The 21,310-nt window shown below is 45.7% G+C and overlaps 1 protein-coding gene and 1 long non-coding RNA gene across 3 annotated transcripts in view; one reads left to right on the forward strand and one right to left on the reverse strand.

The window, feature by feature from the left end:
- The window catches only part of LOC135902239 (agrin-like), a 615,148-nt gene that overhangs the window by 459,104 nt on the left and 134,734 nt on the right, over nt 1-21,310 (reverse strand). The gene's annotated exons all lie outside the window — the stretch shown is intronic.
- The window catches only part of LOC139061374 (uncharacterized), a 42,402-nt gene that overhangs the window by 8,686 nt on the left and 12,406 nt on the right, over nt 1-21,310 (forward strand). The window contains exon 2 of the long non-coding RNA XR_011515410.1: nt 17,363-17,548. This is a non-coding gene — a long non-coding RNA (uncharacterized lncRNA). The remainder of the gene's footprint in view (nt 1-17,362; nt 17,549-21,310) is intronic.

Raw genomic sequence — 21,310 nt, forward strand, 5'->3', positions numbered from 1 at the left:
CCAGACGGTTCAGTGGCAGCAGTACATGAGATGAGTACGCCACTGTGATAGGATAAGAACAGGCTATTCGCGAAGTTAGGCTGTTTAAGTTATGTTTGGGTATTGGTGTTTGAAAGCCTTCGGTTTAATTCTGCGTAAACCTTTACTCTTATGCAGCGCGACGGTCGGGTTTGGTCGAACTTAAGACGAACGTGAACGCTCGCTTTGGCGGCAGAAAATTTTGGGGCAAAATTTTGCGTTTCCCAGTTGAGTGACTTGCATTGAAATTTTGATAGGAGGCCTGGTGGGTTAACAGCTAATTCCTGGCGTTTGAACGTTGAGCGGTATTGTGTTGCTGGGCCGACTCTTCTGTGCCAGTTGTTTTAAGATAGTTGAAGGCATTCCAAGTGCGCAGGGGTTGCAGAGAGCAAAGCCATCGTCTTGCTCGCCAGCCATTCTCTTCCAACCCAGGGGTTGCCAGCACTGGCCAGGCGAGATATTCCGGGCTATGGAGGAGCTGTTAGGAATGGCCGTACTGGGTGGCAACGTGCCAGCTTTCAGCCTGCTGCACGTGTTCGAATCCCACCAGACGGGGTGCACTTCAAAGAACTGCGGATGACCGGCAGCCACGTGGCGCGCGGTCAGCTCAGGAATGTGGTACTCGGCCGCGCCACCCGGGATAAAGCAGAGTTCCACGAAGCCCTCTGACGTCGGCTCCGGACCTTTGCACCTGTGTGTGCGTGCGACACGAGTAGGAGAGCCCTACTCCTTCAAAAGGGCGGGTCATCTTCGGTGACGTCAAACGGTGACGTTGAACGATGACTGGACTAACGTTTCCGTTCGCTTGGAATCAAGAGCTTATAAGCAGCGGTTACCGGCTGCTAGTGTGTGCTCGTCGTCGGGAGCTGAGAGCTCGTTGTCATGCTAGAAATGTACTCGTGAGCTGTGTGCTCGTAAGCTGTTTGCTATATGTTAGTCTTGCGGGCTCCATTTGGGAGTCATGCTAGACTGTCGATGTACCTCATGTTTAAAATGTAAATACTGCCAAATAAATCCTCCTCTCCTAAGTCCCGACGAAGAGTGAAGCTCCTTCCTAGAGCTACGACTGCCAAATCTTACAACACACGCCATTAATTTCAGAGATGGCTTTCAGCTCGCGGAACAACCGAGTACATTCGCACTCACGCGTAACCATGCGGGTACGAATGAAACGCTTTCAGCACGCAACTGCGAATCGCACAGTCGTGATTCCTGTGTGGTACGCCAAGTGTAACATTTGTAAGTGGTTTTCAGTGAACAAACTATCAATTATTATAAACAAAACACACAATTGTCACTCCGATTACCGATCGTTAACTATTGATTCTTTTGGCCTAAGAATACACAACTGCCTGCTTGAGCAGACGTACGATTTCAAATATTCGGGTCCAATTTTCGACAGCCTCCTAAACTGGCAAAGCCATATGAACTCATCATCAACAACAACCAATGTTCACGTCCACTGCAGGATAGACTCTCCCACCGCCCTCCATTTACCCTCGTTGTATGCTAGCGGATTTGAATTGTGCATCCATATCTTCTGCTTTCATCAACCCACCCAATTTTCACTGCCCTCGACTGCGCTTCCCTTTCCTTGGCACCCATTTTGTAACTCGAATGGTTACGCATTACATAGCCTGCCCAGTTTCATACTTTTGTCTTATTGTCAATTAAATATCGCTATTCCCGTTTGCTCGCTGATAATGAGGAAAAAGTGAAAATAAAAGTGGACGAAAAGATAACATGCCGCCAGTCATATTCGAACCCCTAAGCTCCAAATAACGCGTGCATTGCACAACCAATTCTGCTAGGGCCTCGGTTGTCAATTCGGCCACTATTTTCTGTAACTATGCGTGATAGATCAAGCCCTAGGAGTGTTATCCAGTTCCAATCGCGGGCACGGCGGGCAGATGGGGAATATCCTTTCTTTTTTTGCCCTGTGGCATCATGTAACACCACAGCTTGAAAGCAGTGGATATTTCTTGACTTTTCATAAAGAATGTAAACCATCTTGTTAAACAACACTCTAAGAATGGGCTCAACAAAGCGCGACGTGATTCTGTGGTAACCTTTGAAAGCTGGCCCCTTTTAACCAAACAGCAGTTTATTGAATACTGCGTCACAGCTTTAAACCTTGTGCGTCTGACGGTGGTTAAGCGTATCTGTAACGGACACGGTAAACTATGGTGCGACCTCGGTTTCCACGTAAAGAAAGTTGGTCATGCTTTGTATATATTGCAATTGAATATTATCTCACAAATAGGTCTTATAAGAGTCCGTGAGACTAAAGGAGATTACTCAGTTGGTAACTGAATGTGCTATTGTCATCACGGAACAAATTGCACATTCATTGGAAACTATGTTTAGTTTCATATAGGAATCAATGTTTACAGATGATTACCAGTAGTGGCACAAGGAGCTGAGCCAACTTTTCGACAAGAGAACTTATCTTCGTTCCGGCGTTGTTTTGCAACTGCTTGGTGCGGCTGCGAAATCAGCCCTGTGTCGGAAAGTCCCGGTGTCGGAACATTACACCTAGAGCGATGCTCCTTGTGTCACTACTGCTCACCATTTCAATTTTCCACCTTCCTTTCAACTCCTCTCTGGTTTCATTATTTACAGATATGAATTATAAATAAGGAGCAACTACCGTATTTATAAAAAACCAGTCTACCCAACTAGTAAGAGGAAGCTGAAGACGCGACGAAATAGGAGTGATCAATACAAAAGGCGTTGTTCCGTCTCCTGCTCAGACTGCACACGCCCAGCCGGCGACAATTGTTTACGGACCACAGCATCTCCGAAAACAATAAATTTCCAAGCAGCCTGTAGCAGTAGCCACTAAAACTGTGTACGACGATGGTGTTAGCATAACCTAGTCGAAGAGCAGACTGCTTTGTGAGGCTGCTGCGATAATAAACTTTTCCTCAGATCTCGCGCCCGGTGACAGTATATTGTAACCGGGTGTGCTTTCCGGGTGTTACATTTCCTATTTCAATATATATCTTTTAGAATGCAGCTCTTGGGCGTGCGTCGGTCCTCCGGTGACTGTCGGCGCTGGCCGTCCTTCGTAACCGAGTGAAAAAGCACAGCGAAGGATGAAAGAGTGAACGCGGAATGCTGCCGGGGATGAAGGACAGCAATAGCGAAGAAAGCGTGAGGAGGAAAATGAAGTAGAAGGGCGTAGCGGAACCGTAAATGTTCATTCATACCGGCAATTGATACAATCGCGCGACCAAGTTGCTCGCAAAGCGTATCGCAAACGTCGCAAATAGTCGCTTTCCTATAAAAATTACTGTTTGGCGCCGCTGTGCGATTTTTCAGTCGTGCGGACATGGTCGCAAAACTGCTAAACTAATCAGCGGTGCGCTGAAAGTTATGTTAGCATGTGTTTCCATCCGCGTCCCCTGTGGGTTGCACCAAAGTCTAGGTCACCATGGCAGACTACAATAATGTAATTAAAAGGTCCACACCACCATGGCAGATTACAGGAATATATTTCGTGTTTTGCTTCGTGATGCGCTGCAGCGAAGCGGTTCTGGCAACGTGTCAAATCTGCACGGTAAATAAGCTAAACAGCAGCAAAATAATGCACGAAAAATCGTGCACCCATTTCCACGCAGCGCAAACTTGAAATTACAACTTACACTCAATTAATACTCCTCGTCATGCTCGCGGAGTTCGGGAAGGAGGCGGCTAGCATGGCCAGCCACTCATCGCGAAGGGAGGCCTGGGCTCACACACTGGCGTTGCCTTCATAGGCACCCGCGCTACCGCATCTAACGTCACGCTAGAGCACATCAGCACAACTTTTTCGTCACTCGAATTAAAATCCATGGCTGTTGCAAGAACGCGAAACCAGTGAAGTGCACGCGAACTGCGTAGATCCCAATGGAATTCTCCCCGAGAACGATTATCTCTGGCAATGCGACTTGCAGTTAGCGCTCAGCTGGGCTTGCCGGTGTGAGCATCGGTCGCCTTCACTCGCCTATTGGTCGCCATTCAGAAATGGTCGAGCAACACGCTCAATTCGCGGTTGCGGCGGAACCTTAAGGCGGAAAGCGGAGCAGGGGAGTATGGTGACAGCGTGACAAGAAACGCTAAGTGCCGCGCAAGACGTGCTCTTCGGCGACAATGGCTATGAGAGGGTTCACCGATGATGCCATCTATACCATATATAAAAACCAAAGCGCTGCATAGGAGCGGATTTCTGTGTGTGGATCGCGCCTGCGTGTCACCTTCGCGAGGCAGTTGCGCCACACTTCGCTCCGTTTGCGCGGTGCCACACAGCACAGACTGTCCGCGCCACCCAGAATATCACGACCTGAAAACACGTATAGAGCTGGGCTCAAATTTCGCGTTAGATAGTACGTCATTATCGGTGATTTTTCTCTGAATCAGCTGTAAGTAACCACACGTCTTCCGCGTATGCCTATTCCTATCAGCATTTTTTATCATAGCGTGATGGGCTAACTGGTGCAACATCTATGATATATGGGAATGTAAGGCAATCTAGAATAATATTCGTATCATGGGCAAAGTCATAAACACCACTGACTTTATCAGTTCTTCACCGGAGCTTGGTCGTGACTAGTACAAGGCAAAGACACGCAAGAATACAAGACACCTGCTGCACTCCCAGCTATTTTATTTCAGAACACACAGTTCACAGTTATATACCTGCGCACCCTCAGATGTTGGAGATAAGCAAGGCAAGGTTAAAAGCATATTCAAATTCATTACCCTGCCCATACTCGGGCGTCGAAGGTAGGCAACCTATCTATCATGGTGTAAAATCCTACCCGTTGCACCCATAAGAAATATAATTTATTAAGCATTTTTTCTTTTTCCTTGTGTTCTTTCAAAAAGACAACCTCACCGTGGCTCAGAAAGACAGATGGTTGACTGACACGATCCTCTCCTCTCTTGTAAATTTGAAAAGCTTCGACTATTTCCCTGGTCAGCTGATCCTTATGGTGCGATAGAACCGTAGTGTCATTGTAAAACAGCCAAGACCTATGTTGTGAGCAGTGCCCTTTAATGTGGGAATGAATGTTTCTCCCCAGTGGCCTTTTGTCCTCCAAAAGTCTTGTGTTTGCACACCGACCCATTTGGTCGATGTATACTTTTCCACAAGATATCGTCACACCAGCACACAACGGAGGACCAGCACATGACAAATTGTTTCCTATGCTTGACCGTGCCCCTATAACCATTTACTTTAATGTTGTTGATACTTACGGTCCAGTCAGGCCCATAGTTTACATAGTTTGTTAGATGCTGAAAAAAAACTGCTTGTAGACCACATCTGCTACCACCGTTCTTTAGGTTATGCGCAACCTTGTGTGCATGTGGTATTGACACAATACTGTTGAAATATGCTGCTACATTTGTGCCTACAATCTATATTTTATTAGCTTTATGACACTTGGAAATATTGGTGGCAGTTGGAGAAAAAAAGCAATAGGCATACATTTGATCCGGCATATACGGACATCGCTGACATGCTACTCTGCGTGGGGAACCTATCTATCACGATGTACAATGATATGATTGCACCCCTAACAAAGATTTTTCGTTACACCTTTTTTATTCCTCAGAGTTGGTGTCATACCCCTTGTAGGGTCGCAATTAAATGGCTGCCGCATTTTACATTTACTTCAAGTGGGCTTTAATGTCAGATGAGCAGTATGCATGTCTCTTCGTTGCAAAAAATCGCCTATTGTTCTTTTCTTGGAGTCACAAATTGTGCAGCGGCTTCAAGCGACATCTCCTTTGTTTAATGCAGGAGTAGATAAATTAGTGAATTTTTCAATTGCGGTCACTAATGCCACATCCACTTCAGTTCCTGCATGCTAAATTCTGCGGCAAATGAGGAAGCATGTGACGTGGCGCGAAGGTGCGCTCATCTTCTTCGTCGTCTGTTGGGCCCTGCACCCTCTATCATACCAGTGCGTTAAGATGCTTAATTTCGATTTTCGTAATTCTTTTTTAAACGTACATCGAGCCCTTCGTAAACAAAGTTCGGAACTGTATCGCTTTAGGTTGCGTGCGCTGCCACTGGACTCTGCTAATGAACGAGATGAAAATGGCTAACTGCACTTGAGGGGGGCGTAAACAACTGGATATTGCGAGGTAAGAAGTGGCACTACAAGTTTTTAATCTACCGGAAAAATTATCGAATTTGAAGGGTATGTATTGTAATTATTTTCCTATAATTTCTTCAGGCGTGCTGCACTGTTGGGCAGGGTGCGAAACACGCTAAAATTGACTTCTTGGAAGTTGTACTTCTTTTCTTGGGGACGCTTCTCATGCAACTTTGTTTTTGTGAGTCCTGACTAAAGTTGATTTTTTTTTCATTTGTATAACCACGGCAAAATAAAAAAAGCATTCCTTCTACGTATGCGATTTGACGAAGCCGTTTCTCCGATGCGGCAGCAACTGGCGACCGGAAATTATTGCGTCTCTTATCTCAGCATGCGCCCGTCGGCTGAGGCGAGGCGCAGGCTGCCACTGGAAATGCGCTGTGTTCGAGACCTAATTTCTATTTCGGCAAACGATGACTGTAGGCGCTCTGTCTAAGAACAGCGGCGCTCACGTGGCTCGGTGCATTGGCCGCTGTTAAGAATGGCGAGCTGTAATGCAAGGTTGCCACCCAGTTACGACCGGGGAACAAGACACGCATCCCCCACTCTCCGTCGCTTCAGCTAGGATGCGTTCGATGAAGCGGGCTTTGTGCTGACACCGCCGCCATTCCTCCAGCCCCATCGCCGTTGTGACGAAACGAGTTCGGCGGGCGAATTATTCTGGCCGAGCTCTCCAGCGCGGACCTGATCTGCTACGCGTGAACGAGCTGCCGCGGGAAAGCCGTTTTTTGTTGCTTCCCACGCCCCGACCGGGACGCAAGACAACGAGCTACCCACCATTGGTTCCGAGTTTCCCGGAACGGCGCCCCTCTGACGTCGGCGCCGGACATCGGAATGTGTGTGCCTATGTGTGCGTAAACTGTTCTGCGGGGCGGCGGCAAGTTGACAATGAGTAAACGAACGTTCGCGTCACCTTGTATCGCGGGAGGACCGAGTGTATAAAAACTGCTGTGGTGCGAATGCTGGGGACACTTCTCTCGTGCAGTCATGTTGGACTGACACTCCTTTTCTCAAGAAGTCATGTTAGACTGATTTAAATACTGTAAATAAACCCATATTCCTCGTTCTCGATGAGAAGCAGTTCGTCCCTACATCATCGTCCTCAGCGTGGATAAGTTGGACGACGGCATGGGCCAGCTACCTTCGAATTCATGCCGGACTCCAATCTTGACAAAGGACCACGAGCGATGGGATTGAGCCCCCAATCCTGACACCGCTAGCCTAAGCGACAGGAACTTCCTGCCTATGGCGAAGCAACTCGCTCATATACTCTGGACATCCCGCCATTTGCATTGAGGCATGACGCAGGCGCGACGCTTGTAAAACGGCACTGATGGCCCTGATTTATTTTCCTAGTGTGGCGCATATAATTGACGTTTCGCCGAAAAAGGTGTAATGTGGGAAGTGAACCTAACGCTCTTGATAAAGCAGAGCAGTTTTCCTACACAGTAAAAATATAGCAGCTAGCTATATTTCGAGCTGCATACGATAATTTGCATACGATAATGTGCATACGATAATTTCGTCGAAAATGCTTCTCGCTGCAGTCGCCTACTGCATTAGCAAGAATGCACGAAACGGAATCAGTCGTCGTATATTGGCCACAACGTGCATGTTTTCAACCTGACACAAGATACAAGGTAAATATACCTAGTAGCGAAGCTTCTATAGGAACCCACACGTTCAAAACACGGCGGTTCATCGGCGGTTCATGGGGCTTAGCGCCATCTGTATGTGGAGGGAACACTTCCAGTGGAAGAAAAAATAGTGTGACGCCGTATCCGTTAAAAACACAAGTGACGTCATTTTGTTTCCGAAGGCGCAAAATTTGTATTGTTGGCCTGCCTTTAGAGCTATATATTCAAATGCCCCGCCATTCGACTTCATGGGCGTTTCAAGCTTTCAGCGCGCAAAGCGATGCAGGAAAAGGCCAACCGTACGGTTGTGGAAATCGCACGCCTGCACAGAACTACTTTCTTTGGAGGCCGACGAAAGTTTTAGGTGTCGAGTGCTATTAATAATAATATTTGGGGTTTTACGTGCCAAAACCACTTTCTGATTATGAGGCACGCCGTAGTGGAGGACTCCGGAAATTTTTGACCACCTGAGGTTCTTTAACGTGCACCTAAATCTAAGCACACGGGTGTTTTCGCATTTCGCCCCCATCGAAATGCGGCCGCCGTGGCCGGGATACGATCCCGCGACCTCGTGCTCAGCAGGCCAATGCCATAGCCACTGAGCAATCACGGCGGGTTCGAGTGCTATTCCTATCGTAGGATGCGAAGCCCGGCGGCCAGCGCAGTCGCACGAAAACAACTGCAGTTATCCGGCGGTCGTAACTCACTACTATTGACTGAACAGGTTAAGAAGCGATGAAGCTGTCCGTGTCAGCAAATTCAGACAAACTACGACAAATAAAAAAAGCGCAACGTGTGAGGGGGGCGTATTCCAACAGGTGAACTTTACGAGCGCGCCTTTCTGCACATTTCAAGAGGTGCATTGCATTGCGAATGATAGCGGCGTCAACGCCCCCTGTAACGGTAGGTGCTGAAAAGAAATGTATTGATTAATAATAACAAAATTAAATAAACTTGTAATTCCTTAACTCGTCACGAATATATAAAATTGACCAGGAATTTCATTTTCCTTAAATGAATCTGCGCCTCGCTTCAATTAAAAAAAACGCTTTTTTTTCTTTCCCAATGTTTGTTCCCTCCAAACATAGTCGCGCTTCTATCGTTGCTCCCATAGCCATCGTTGATGATGTCGGTGACAAGTTGCACTGAATCGCCTGTCACCCGAAAGTTCGCGACCTATTTGGATGGACCTTACCAGGTGATCTTCACCACTGGTAGGGTGCCTACCAGTGGTGAAGATCGCGCGTTCTAGGCTGCGTTATCGCTATCTCGTGAAACGCAAATTACTCAGCCGGACTTGTCTGTCTGAGAAGCGACAGAATATCGCCGATACGGTTGCGTGCGCCGCGGCTATCAACTTGTGGAACTCAAGCGCCATCTCTTGTTCACTTTGTTGCTTACTCGCGCCGCGTGAGAAAACTCAAGTCAAGAGTACATTTGTTTTTATAATTTAAATACCCACAGTTGTCATAACCTATAATGATATGAAATGTCATTAATCTAGATTAGAATACATACGCAGACGTGAAAACTGCATAATGTCGGAGCAGGTTTGTAATGTTCAACCAATATTATTACAAATGACCGCGTTTCTTTAAAAAGTGATCGCCCAAAACACGCGCGCCAGCACCACCGGAGAGCGATGCAAATACTATGAGCGCGCGTTATTAACAAAAGATTTTCATGGCCCCAAACGACGGGGGAAATCTGGCGATACGTATGCCATCGGCCGCCATTTCGTATGGCCGCTCATTAGCATAATTCGCGAGGCTCGTCGCACCACAAATTATGGCGGAAAATCTCTGGAATGGCGACCAGCGCAACGTCGTGCAACGTCTGTCACTATCAAAAGAAGTGACCTGACTGTGTAATTGAATAGTGCACTGCTCCGCACATGGACCTTCAAACTTACTTTTGAACAGTTCAAATCATCAGAAGTCATGATGGGGCCTTAAAGGAAATGAAGGCACTGCCTAGATAAAACTCTAAGAGTGACACAAAATTGTCAATGAACAAGCCGGAAGAACGAATAAAATCTATGCCTACATTCCACCATATTTTCGGTGAATAATTGGATTCACACATAGATTTTCAAAACTACTCCTGCCAGCCCCTTGTCAGTTTTACGTTAATGTTAAAGTTTCACCTACGCACCCCCTTATTTATTTAATGACGAACTGTTCGCGAAAGAAACGCCGTGTTCTATTAGTTCATCTCGTTCCTGTTCTAGCATCATTTTTCTTTCGCTTATTGACCACATTTCAGAGACTGATTGACACGGACATAGTGCTGAAGATATTTAGATAAGTTTACTATTTCCTGATGGTTTTGAAAAGTTCTGAATTTTTTACCGTGTCTCATGATGTAAATACGTTTTTATCTTTGTTCAGACACCATGGAAAAGGCTGAACTTTTACCCATGAACCAGCGTCGGACATGCACCTACAGTTTTTAGATATCAGCTTGATCTTAGGCGGGCGAAATGGTTGCAGGCAATATAGCGCCCGTGCGCGAAAATATTTACTCCTATTCGATTCCGAGAATTCAAAGCTAGTGAATAGAGCTACAGCGACGTTGTGTCCTTGGTCTGTACTCATCGAGTGATGCGAACACACGATAGAAGAGGGCTTTCACTGACAAGATTCGCGACTGGTTGCAGCCCGCTTCCCTACTTCGGCCTCAATTCGTGCGTCCGAGACGCTGCTCCAGAGGTTGAAGGGCGGTAGCAGATGTCCAGGTCAGCAGCACAGAAATAAGAAAAGACTGCAAGTTGTACCGTATGTGCACAAAGTCTCATACAACCCGAAAAATGTTGCGAATCGGCACGAAGTTCTGTGGTTTTCTTCGCGCCTAATAAGCTGTTGAGGGTTCGCGCCCGCATTGCCTGTCGAAGGGCCAAGCGTCTGTGCACTAAGGCCGCCAGGCGTTTCCTGCGCTAAGCCATCGCAATTATTTACGACATACATCTGTGTTGCGGCCGAGTATATATCGGCCAAACTATACGTTACGCTAATCACCCATTAAAAAGCACAAGTTATCGATAACAAAAAAAAATCACAGTTTAGCTCGAAAGCCGCAGCATCGATTGCGATAGCAAATTCTCTGACACCTAGTTATACAAAGAGAGTAGTCTTATCGGACATATGAACTCGTAAACGCAGTCACCCTAACAAATTTGAGAAGGATGGTATCACGCGAGCACAAGAAAATTTGAACTCATCTCACCACATGACCGCAAGAAATAGCTGCCAAAACGCTGCGCTGAGGAAGCGAGCAGCAGCAGCAGCGAGTGAATTGGCCTTCGCGCTGCGTCTCACATCAACGCGAAACAAGCGATAAAAACACAGCACACGGATGGAGTCCGTCTCCGTCGCAGATGGCCTTCAAAATACAGCGGCCGTCCGGGCGGCCCGGAGTATAACGCCTAAGCCCTTTCCTACAGTTCCCCCGGAGCCTTTAGTGCGACAGACGACCCCGGCGCGCTTCCTCCCCGCTTTCCTCTCTTGCGTGCGCGAGATTGAGCCCCGATCGCCGGCTCACCCTCGCACACTCTCGCTCGCACATACAGCACACGTCGCGCGGCGACGATTTTATTGCCCTTACATATCATAAAAACCCCACGGTGACACGACTACGATGGCAGAGATGCACCTAGAGTTTCCATCGTTGTCGGAATAACTTGGAGGAGGCTTAAGCTTGTCCTTTAAGAGTGGAACGCGATAGCAATCAAAGATCCCTGACTGCTTATCACGCATCCCGGCAACTGCACCTTATGTTACCGCAATGCATAGGTCAGCAAACTTACTCATGAGTGCACTCACCTCCGCTCACACTCGCTCGCAGTCATTTCAAAGACGCGAGCGCGAGTGCTAGTGAGTGCCAGTGGGTGTGAGCGGAGGTGAGTGCGAGTGTGAGTGAGTGCCGGTGAGTGTGAGTGGAGGTGTGTGCGAGTGCGAGCGTGTGCCAGTGAGTGTGAGCGGAGGTGAATGCGAGTGCGAGTGAGTTCCAGTGATTGTGAGTGGAGGTGAGTGTGAACGTGACTGAGGGCTATGAGTGCAAGTGGAGGTGAGTGTGAACGAAAGTCAGTGCTTGTGAGTGAGAATGGAAGTAAGAAAGTGGTGAGTGTTTTTGAGTGACTGGAGGTGAGTGTGAACGTGTACTTGTGAGTGCGAGTGCAGGTGAGTGTGAACGTGAGTGAGGGTAAGTGGAGGTGAGTGTGAACGCGGCTCACTCATGTGACTGTGAATGGAGGTGAGTCTGAAAGCGAGCGAGTGCTTATGAGTGGAAGTGTGTGCGAGCGTGTTGAGTACCTGTGAGTGAGTGTAGGTGATTCTGAACGTGAGTGAGTGCCTGTGAGTGTGAGTGCAGGTGAATGTGAACGTAGTGAGTGTTTGTGAGTGGAGATGAGTGTCAACGTGAGTGTTAGTGCAGTTGAGCGCAAACAGGGGTGAGCGGAGGAGAGCGTGAAGGTGATTTAGTGTGTGCGGGTGAGTGTGAATGTGAGTGAGTGCTCGTGAGCGTTAGTAGACGTGAGTACGGAGGTGAGTGCGTGAGCGTGAGTAGACGTGAGTGAGTGAGTATATCACAGCTAGCAAAACAATTGAAGACGTTTAATGTTCCCTTCGCCTATACGCCATCGCGATGGCGTGGAGGTAGAGCATCGGCCTCGAGTGCAAGACGACCGTGATTCAAATCCCGGTGCCGCGCAATTTTCCACTGGATTAAAGAAAAATCCGCGTGTTGATAAAATTGCATAAACAGGCCTGGAGTGCGGCCTGATCTCGGTGACCAGAACTGGTAACCCACTCCCTCACAAGAGCAGGATTGGCCACCCTGGTGCAGTGCTTGGCCACAACTTCCTATATGAATACAACAATCAAACCCCAGCTCTCAGTACCCAGCGGCTGCGAAGCAACTGACCACGGTGGCGGTCACACCTGTCACGCAGCAGAGGATGCTAAGAATATCTGGGTCTCGACAGGCACCTATTGGAACCTGAACCTGGCAACGTTTCACGCTAGAATGTTATCGAGTGATTGCAGGAATTTCAGTGCTATTGTAGGAATTAGCGGGCATTAAATGGGATATAATAGGACTCAGTGAAGTTAGAAGGACAAATAAAGCATATACAGTGCTAAAAAGCGGGCACATCATGTGCTACCAGGGCTTAGCGGACAGACGAGAACTACCAGTCGGATTACTGATTAATAAGGATGTAGCTGGTAACATACAGGAATTCTATAGAATTAACTAGAGGGTGGCAGGTCTTGTGAAAATTAATCAGAAGTACAAATTGAAGGTCTTGGTGGTCCATGCGCCTATACTTCCAGTCATGATGGCCAGGAAGCACGTTAAAGAACCCCAGGTGGTCAAAATTTCCGGAGTCCTCCACTACGGCGTGCCTCATAATCAGAAAGTGGTTTTGGCACGTAAAACCCCAAATATTATTATGATGACCAGGAAGTAGAAAGCTTCTATGAAGCCGTGGAATCGGTGATGGGTAAAGTCAAAAGAAAATACACTATACTGATGGGCAACCTCAATGCAAGGCTAGGCATGAAGCAGGCAGGAGACAAATCAGCGAGCTAATACGGCATAGGCTCTAGGAATAGCAGGAGAGAGCTATTTGTAGAGTTGGCAGAACGGAATAATTTGCGGATAAGGAATACCTTCTTCCGCAAGCGGGATAACCGAAAGTGGACTAGGAGGAGCCGGAATGGCGAGACGAAATGAAATAGACTTCATACTCTGCGCAAACCCTGTCATCGTACAAGATGGGGAAGTGCTGAACAAGGTGCGCTGCAGTAACCATAGGATGGTGAGATGTCGAATTAGCCTAGACTTGGAGGAAGGAACGGAAGAAACAAGTACATAAGAAGCCGATCAATGAGCTAGCGGTAAAAGGAAAAATAGAGGAATTGCGGATCAAGCTACAGCACAGGTATTCGGCTTTAACATAGGAAGAAGACCTTAGTGTTGAAGCAATGAAAGACAATTTTATGGGCATCATTAAGGAGTGTGCAGTAAATGTCGGTGGCAACTTCGTTAAACAGGATACCGGTAAGCTGTCGCAGGAGACGAAAGATCTGATTAAGAAACGCCAATGTATGAAAGCCTCTAACCCTACACCTAGAATAGTACCGGCAGAAACTTCCAAGATAATCAACTAGCGTAAGATAGTTGACATAAGGGAGTATATTATGGATACAATTAAGCATGCTCTTAGGAACGGAGGTAGCCTAACAGCAGTGAAAAAGAAACTAGGAATAGGCAAGTATCACATGTATGCGTTAAGAGACGAAACCGCCAATGTCATTACTAATATGGATGAGATAGTTAAAGTGGCTCAGGAGTTCTACAGAGATTCATACAGGACCAGTGGCACCCACGACGATAATGGAAGAGGGAATAGTCTAGAGGAATTTGACATCCTACAAATAACACCGGAAGATGTAAAGAAAGGCTTGGGAGCTATGCAAAGGGGGAAGGCAGCTGGGGAGGATCAGATAACAGCAGATTTGTTGAAGGATGGTGGGCGGATTGCTTTAGAAAAACTGGCCACTCTCTTTACACAATGCATCATGACCTCCAGGGTACCGAAATCATGGAAGAACGCTAACATAATCCTAATCCATGAGAAAGGGGATGCCAAAGACTTTAAAAATTCTAGACCGATCAGCGTACTGTACGTTGCCTACAAAATATTTACTAAAGTAATCGCAAATAGAATCAGGAACGCCTTAGATTTCTGTCAACCGAATCAGCAGGTAGGATTTCGCAAAGGCTATTCAACAATAGACCATATTCACACTATCAATCAGGTGACAGAGAAGTATGAGAATATAACTAACCCTTATACATAGCTTTCATTTATTACGAGAAAGCGTTTGATTCAATCGAAACCTCAGCAGTCAGGCAGGCATTCCGGAATCTGGGTGTAGACGAGCTGTATGTAAAAATACTGACAGATATTTATAGTGGCTCCACAGCCACCGTAGTCCTCCATAAAGAAAGCAACAAAATCCCAATAAAGAAGGCCGCCAGGCAGGGAGATAAGATCTCTCCAATGCTATTCACAGCATGTTAACAGGAGGTATTCAGAGACCTGTATTGGGAAGGAGTAGGGATAAGAGTTAATGGAGAATACTTTAGTAGCTTCCGATTCGCTGATGATATTGCCTTGCTTAGTAACTCAGGGGACCAATTGCAATGCATGCTCACTCATCTGGACAGGCAAAGCAGAAAAGTGGGTCTAAAAATTAAGCGGCAGAAAACTAAAGGAATGTTTACCAGCCTCGGAAGAGAACAGCAGTTTACGATAGGCAGCGAGGCACTAGGACTTTTAAGGGAATATATCTACTTAGGGCAGATAGTGACCGCGAATCCAGATCATCAGACTGAAATAATCAGAATAAGGACGAACTGGCGTGCGTTTAGTAGAAATTTTCAGAGAATGAACAGCAGGTTGCCATTATCCCTCAAGAGAAAGTTTATAACAGCTGTGTCTTACCTGGAGGCTCACGAAAAGGGCTCTACTTAAATTGAAGACGACGCAACGTGCTATGGAAAGCAGAATGGTGGGTGTAACGTTAAGGGACAAGAAAGCACATTGGATGAGGGTTTAAACGCGAGTTAATGACATTTTAGTTGAAATTAAGTAAAGGAAATTGGCATGGGCAGAGCATGTAATGAGGAGGGAAGATAATCGATGGTCATTAAGGGTTACGGACTGGATTCTAAGAGAAGGGAAGCGGAACAAGTGGCGGCAGAAAGTTTGGTGGACGGAAAAGATTCAGAAGTTTGCAGGGACAACATGGCCACAATTAGCGCATGACCGGGGTTGTTGGAGAAGTATGGGAGAGGCCTTTTCCTTGCAGTGGGTGCAGCCACGCTGATGATGATGATGATGATGATGATGATGAATCTTGCTTAGTCTGGCGCAGTGTGTACGCTATAAGTCAATGAAAACCTTCTTTTCAAGTGTTTGAAGTGCCTCAAACCTTCCCTTTCTTGTGCTGCTGATAGTATTTCTTGCGCAGAGCTTAAGACGTATGGAAACATACTTCTTCCCTGTTCTCGCAAGCATCTTCAATAGTTCCCCTGTAGTCTAGTACATTTTCTAGCACTCGGAAGGTAGCATGGACATTGCCCGTGCACAAATCGAGTGCTAGATGTGCAGTTACTAACTACCCACCTATATTTATCCTCTGCAGTGGGTCAAAAGTGTGTGAATGGATATTGGATTCCTTGCTTTCTGTTAGTGCTAAGAGCATTTTAATAAATTAACAGACTAGCTTTCTGTGCCGACGACTTAAAACTATTTGAGTCTGTCAACAGTGTTCCCCACTGCGTCGATCTCCAAAAAGACATTTTTTCACTCTCAAACTGGTGCAGGAACAATAGGTAATCTTAAAATGCCTCCAATACTATGGCAATAAGTGTTAGGCCGTAAAGACATCATGTGAAATTTTGATACACCCTACGGGAGGCTCCACTCCTTACGGTCGATGAAATGAAATATCTTGGTGTGTATTTCAACAAAATGCTTAGCTTCTCTTCACATAGATAATTACATAACATGCCCTTCACGCCCTTGGAATAGCATGCTGTATGTTGCATGATTTCCACTCACCTATAGTGTTTCTGAAATTCTGCTGTGTGCCTCCTATTACTAGAGTATGCCTCTGCAGTAGGGGGTGCAACGTGCAAATCTAATTCTGACCGCATTGAACGCGTCCAGAATGCATTATTATGTATCTTCAAGCACCACTTTTGCCATTCTGGTGACCGCAGTCGAGCTTTCTCAAATATACCTCAACTCACACCTCTAGACTCAAGACTTAATTACTCGCACCTTTTGTTCCTGTATAGGGTGGTGAATGACATTATAAGTTCCCTAAAGCTTTTTCATTGTATGCATTTGCTCGTGCCGCAACAGTATACCAGACAGCACTCCACATTCGTTGCCTGGCCTTATTGCAAGATTGTGCTATATATAAGATTTGAACTCCACAACACATAATAAGAGCTGTTCCTGTATTGACATACTTCAGGGTTCATTTCCTGTGTTTTGTGTATCTGTAGATAATCATGTGTGTTAACTCCCTTTTACTCTTCCTCGTTTCCTTTTTTCCCTATTTGTTGCTCTATCTTGCATTTCTTTGTCTACCACATTCATCTTTCTGTACATTTTGGTTCGCATATTGCTCATTAAGTTCACCAGTATGACGGCTCTCTAGCTGTTCCTGGGCGCCATAGTAAACATTTGAATGGCTGATTATTATCGTAGTATAAGATCGTGCTTTTTAAGTACGTACTAGTGTATTATTGCAGTGCAGCATCTTTTTGTGCAATTAAAAAAAGATTATGATTATGATTACGAAAGTGCAATAATAATATCCTATGTGCCTGATCATACGTATTTTGCTATTAATTTCTTCTGAGTCTTAATAATTGTTGGCTACTGTATCCAGTGTTGTGCAGTAAAATAATATGCCACAGCAATTATTGGGTGCCTCACAGAACAAACTAAATGTATATTTCTCACTGCCTGACTTTCAGCCGCAAACGAAATCAAGGCCAGATGCAAGCAATATCGTCCCATCCTTCTGCGCATGGTCTCCTTGCACGATGACGTCACAGCCAGGAGCGGACATAAATGGACGGTGGTGCAGCGGTCTCTTCAGGGGGCACGGAGGCACGGCCAGGAGCAATATGCTTCAATTTCCACGCTTCTGCCTTTAACAGGTCTGTAAGCCTTATTCTTTGTACGCAAAGAAAACTGATAATCGTTGTTTGGTCCTGCTTCCGTGCCCGAAAGTGCTTGCTATCATTCCCTGTGATTGTTTTTCGATGCTTTTTTTGTTACTTCGTTCTGGTGATGTGGAAGCAAATCCGGGCCCTGAAAGGCGAACTAAAGCCCTGCTCGACATGGATTCATTGCCTGATGACCCTTCCGAAAAGATGACAGTCATACTTACCCTAATAAAAGACCTTCATACGCGCTCAACTCATTCCGCTAAAGTCCAGAACGAGTTGGCAACTGATGTTAAAGATATAAGGACGAGCCAAAAGAAAATCGAAGCTCCAGTTGCATCTATCCCGAAGAGGCTTGATGAGCTTGAAACAAAAACTAAATCGATTGAGCTCCTAGAGCGCACTGTTGATCACGTAGAGGACTCGGTCAAGTCGGTTGACACCCATCTTGGCCATTTAGAATCCCGCCTGAACGAGCAAGAAGACCACTCCCGGCGCAACAACATAATTCTTCGAGGCATTCCAGATTCTCAAGAGTCGTGGGAGCAATCCGAGTCCAAGATAAGGTCCATCTTAGCAAGTGCGCTTGACGCCCTGCCGGACAACGCGATCGAGCGCGCACATCGCTTACGATCATATTCGCAGAACAAATGCCGCCCTATGATCGTGAAATTTTCTGATTTCAAATTAAAAGAAAAACTTCTTTCAGCAAGAGCAATACTGAAAGAGAAAAATATAAGCGTTAGCGAAGACTTTTGTGTAGCCACACGTGAAGTGAGGCGCAAACTATTCCAGTTTGCTAAAGATCAACCTGGCGCACCCGCCCACCAAGTGCGTTACAAAAAGTTAATAATAAATAAGAAACGGTATGTCTACGACCAGATAAGTCAATGTGTCAAAGAAAACGAGTCGTCGCGAGCGCGCAGAGCTGCAGACAATACAGAGCATGCGCCTGGACAGTCGACGTCCCCTGCTCGCTCTGTGAGATAGGAACGCGACAGTAATAATATATGGGGTTTTACGTGCCAAAACCACTTTCTGATTATGAGGCACGCCGTAGTGGAGGACTCCGGAAATTTTGACCACCTGGGGTTCTTTAACGTGCACCTAAATCTAAGCACACGGGTGTTTTCGCATTTCGCCCCCATGGAACGCGACAGGGTCAACAAACGCAACCTATCGAATACTTCAGTTCTTTTTACTAACATCCGAAGCATTATCAACAAACGCGTTGCACTGGAATCGGCCATCCACACGTGCGGGCCGGACATTATCGCGTTAACCGAAACATGGCTTCATCCACAAATCGGAGACCATGAATTGTTCATGAACTCGCGCGATTTTTCTGTTTGCCGTTGTGACTGCGATACACGCCAAGGAGGCGGTGTACTGCTGGCGATAAATAAAAGGCTCCCTTCAAATTGCATTAAAATTGCATCCAGTTTGGAGATTGTATTGGCAGTCGTTAAACTCGCACATCAAGAAATAATGTTGGGTGTCTTCTATCGCCCCGCGAATTTCACTGCAACATTTGTGAGCGATTTACACGATGTCATTCATAGTGTTTGCTCTTGTCACACCACAGTGCCAGTTTTCTTGCTTGGTGATTTTAATATGCCAAATATTATGCGGTACAATGATCCCCCCACAGTGTATCCTAACTCCTCTATGGCGCAAGACTTCTTAGAATTGTGCAATACCTTTTCGCTGACCCAAATCGTTAAGGAACCGACAAGAATAACCACGTCTGTTCGCAATACACTTGACCTTGTTTTTACTACCCGACCCGATCTTATTTCCGACCTAACATGTTCGCCAGGTATTAGCGATCATTGCCTACTTTCATTTAAAGTTTGCCTCGAGCGACCTAAACCGATTAAAAAGATCAAGACATTAAGAAATTATAACAAGGCTGACTTTCTTTCAATTAATAATGAACTCGCAGTGTTCCTTGATGAATACTTGCGTGAATTTGAATGCCGTAATATTCAGTCAAACTGGAGTATCTTTGTTAATAAATTGATTGAATTAACAGATAGGCATATCCCTATTTACACGATCACCTCTAATCTGAAGAAACCATGGTATAATCATCAGCTAAAACGCTTGTCTAACAAAAAAAAGCGCCTGTTTAAATCGGCTAAACTAAGCCGTACCAATGATCGTTGGTCAGCCTACAAACAGAGCGCCGATGAGTACGTGCAGGCCCTAAAAGACGCCAAAAATAACTTCCTAAGCAGCACATTACCTCGTATGCTTAAAACTAAACCTAAACAATTTTGGCACACGGTTAATGTTAAAGACAATAATATAATAGCGCTCAGTGACGTTAATGGTGATGCTATACCGGCCAACCAGTGTCCCGGAGTACTAAATGAAGTTTTCGCAAAACATTTCTCGTTACCTAGCAATTCCACTCCAACACATCTACGACCATATGACCATGATGTAATGCTCCCTCTCATTATCAGCGATGATGGTGTCGCGAGCATCATTACGTCACTAAAACCATCCTCTGCGCCGGGTAGTGATCACATTAATGTGAAATTCTTTCAAAGCACAGTTTGTTACACATGAGTAATCTTAACTAAACTTTTCCAGCAATCATTGCACGATGGTTTTCTTCCATCCGAGTGGAAAGTCGGGAAGGTAATTCCAATTCATAAATCAGGCAATAAGCATTCCCCTCTAAACTACAGACCGATTTCGCTCACAAGTATACCTTGTAAGATACTAGAGCATATCTTGGTTTCTCATCTTGCCAGTTTTTTGGAGTCGAATTCATTTTTCGCACCATCACAGCATGGATTTCGCAAATCTTACTCGTGTAAAACCCAACTAACACTTTTCGTACACAAACTAAAAACCATTCTTGACAATAGGTCCTTGGCTGACTGCATTTTCCTTGACTTTGCTAAAGCCTTTGACAAAGTGTGTCACAAACTGCTCATCTATAAATTACGACTACTTAAGCTCGATCCCTGTATTTTAATCTGGATTGAAAGTTTTCTTGCTAACCGTTCTCAGTTTGTTTCAGCTAACGGCGCGAATTCTGAAGAATGCACACTCCATTCTGGTTACCGCAGGGCTCAGTCCTCGGTCCTCTTCTTTTCCTCATCTATATTAACGATTTACCATCCTGCGTTTCCTCATCAGTTCATTTGTTTGCCGATGATTGCGTAATTTTCCGAGAAATAACAAGTTCAAATGACACCGCTCTTCTTCAAGCTGACATTAACGCAGTCTTTAAGTGGTGTAATATATGGCTTATGGAACTAAACATTAAAAAATGCAAATTCATGCGAGTGTCTAGAAAGATTACTACTTTACCTACTTATCACCTAAATAATTCACTACTCGACAGCGTATCTTCACATAAGTACCTCGGAGTTCACATCAGTAGCAACCTAAGCTGGGATACTAACATCTCTCATGTTGCCTGCAACGCTAATCGCATGCTCAGATGTCTTCGTCGTAACTTTGCAAAATCGCCTTCGTCTCTCAAACTAATGCTATATAAAACACTCAGTCGCCCTAAGTTAGAATATGCCGTTTCGCTTTGGGATCCGCATTTTAATACTTTGGTACATACGCTTGAAATGGTGCAAAATAATTCCGTCCGTTTTATACTCTCTAATTACAGTCGTAGCGCGAGCATCACGGTAATGAAAGCTAACCTTAATCTACCTACGTTTGCTTCTCGACGTGCGGTGCTTCGCTTAAGCCTCTTTCACAAACTATATCATCATCCCT

This window comes from Dermacentor albipictus, chromosome 6 (assembly GCF_038994185.2).
Source record: "Dermacentor albipictus isolate Rhodes 1998 colony chromosome 6, USDA_Dalb.pri_finalv2, whole genome shotgun sequence".
NCBI lineage: Eukaryota > Metazoa > Arthropoda > Arachnida > Ixodida > Ixodidae > Dermacentor > Dermacentor albipictus.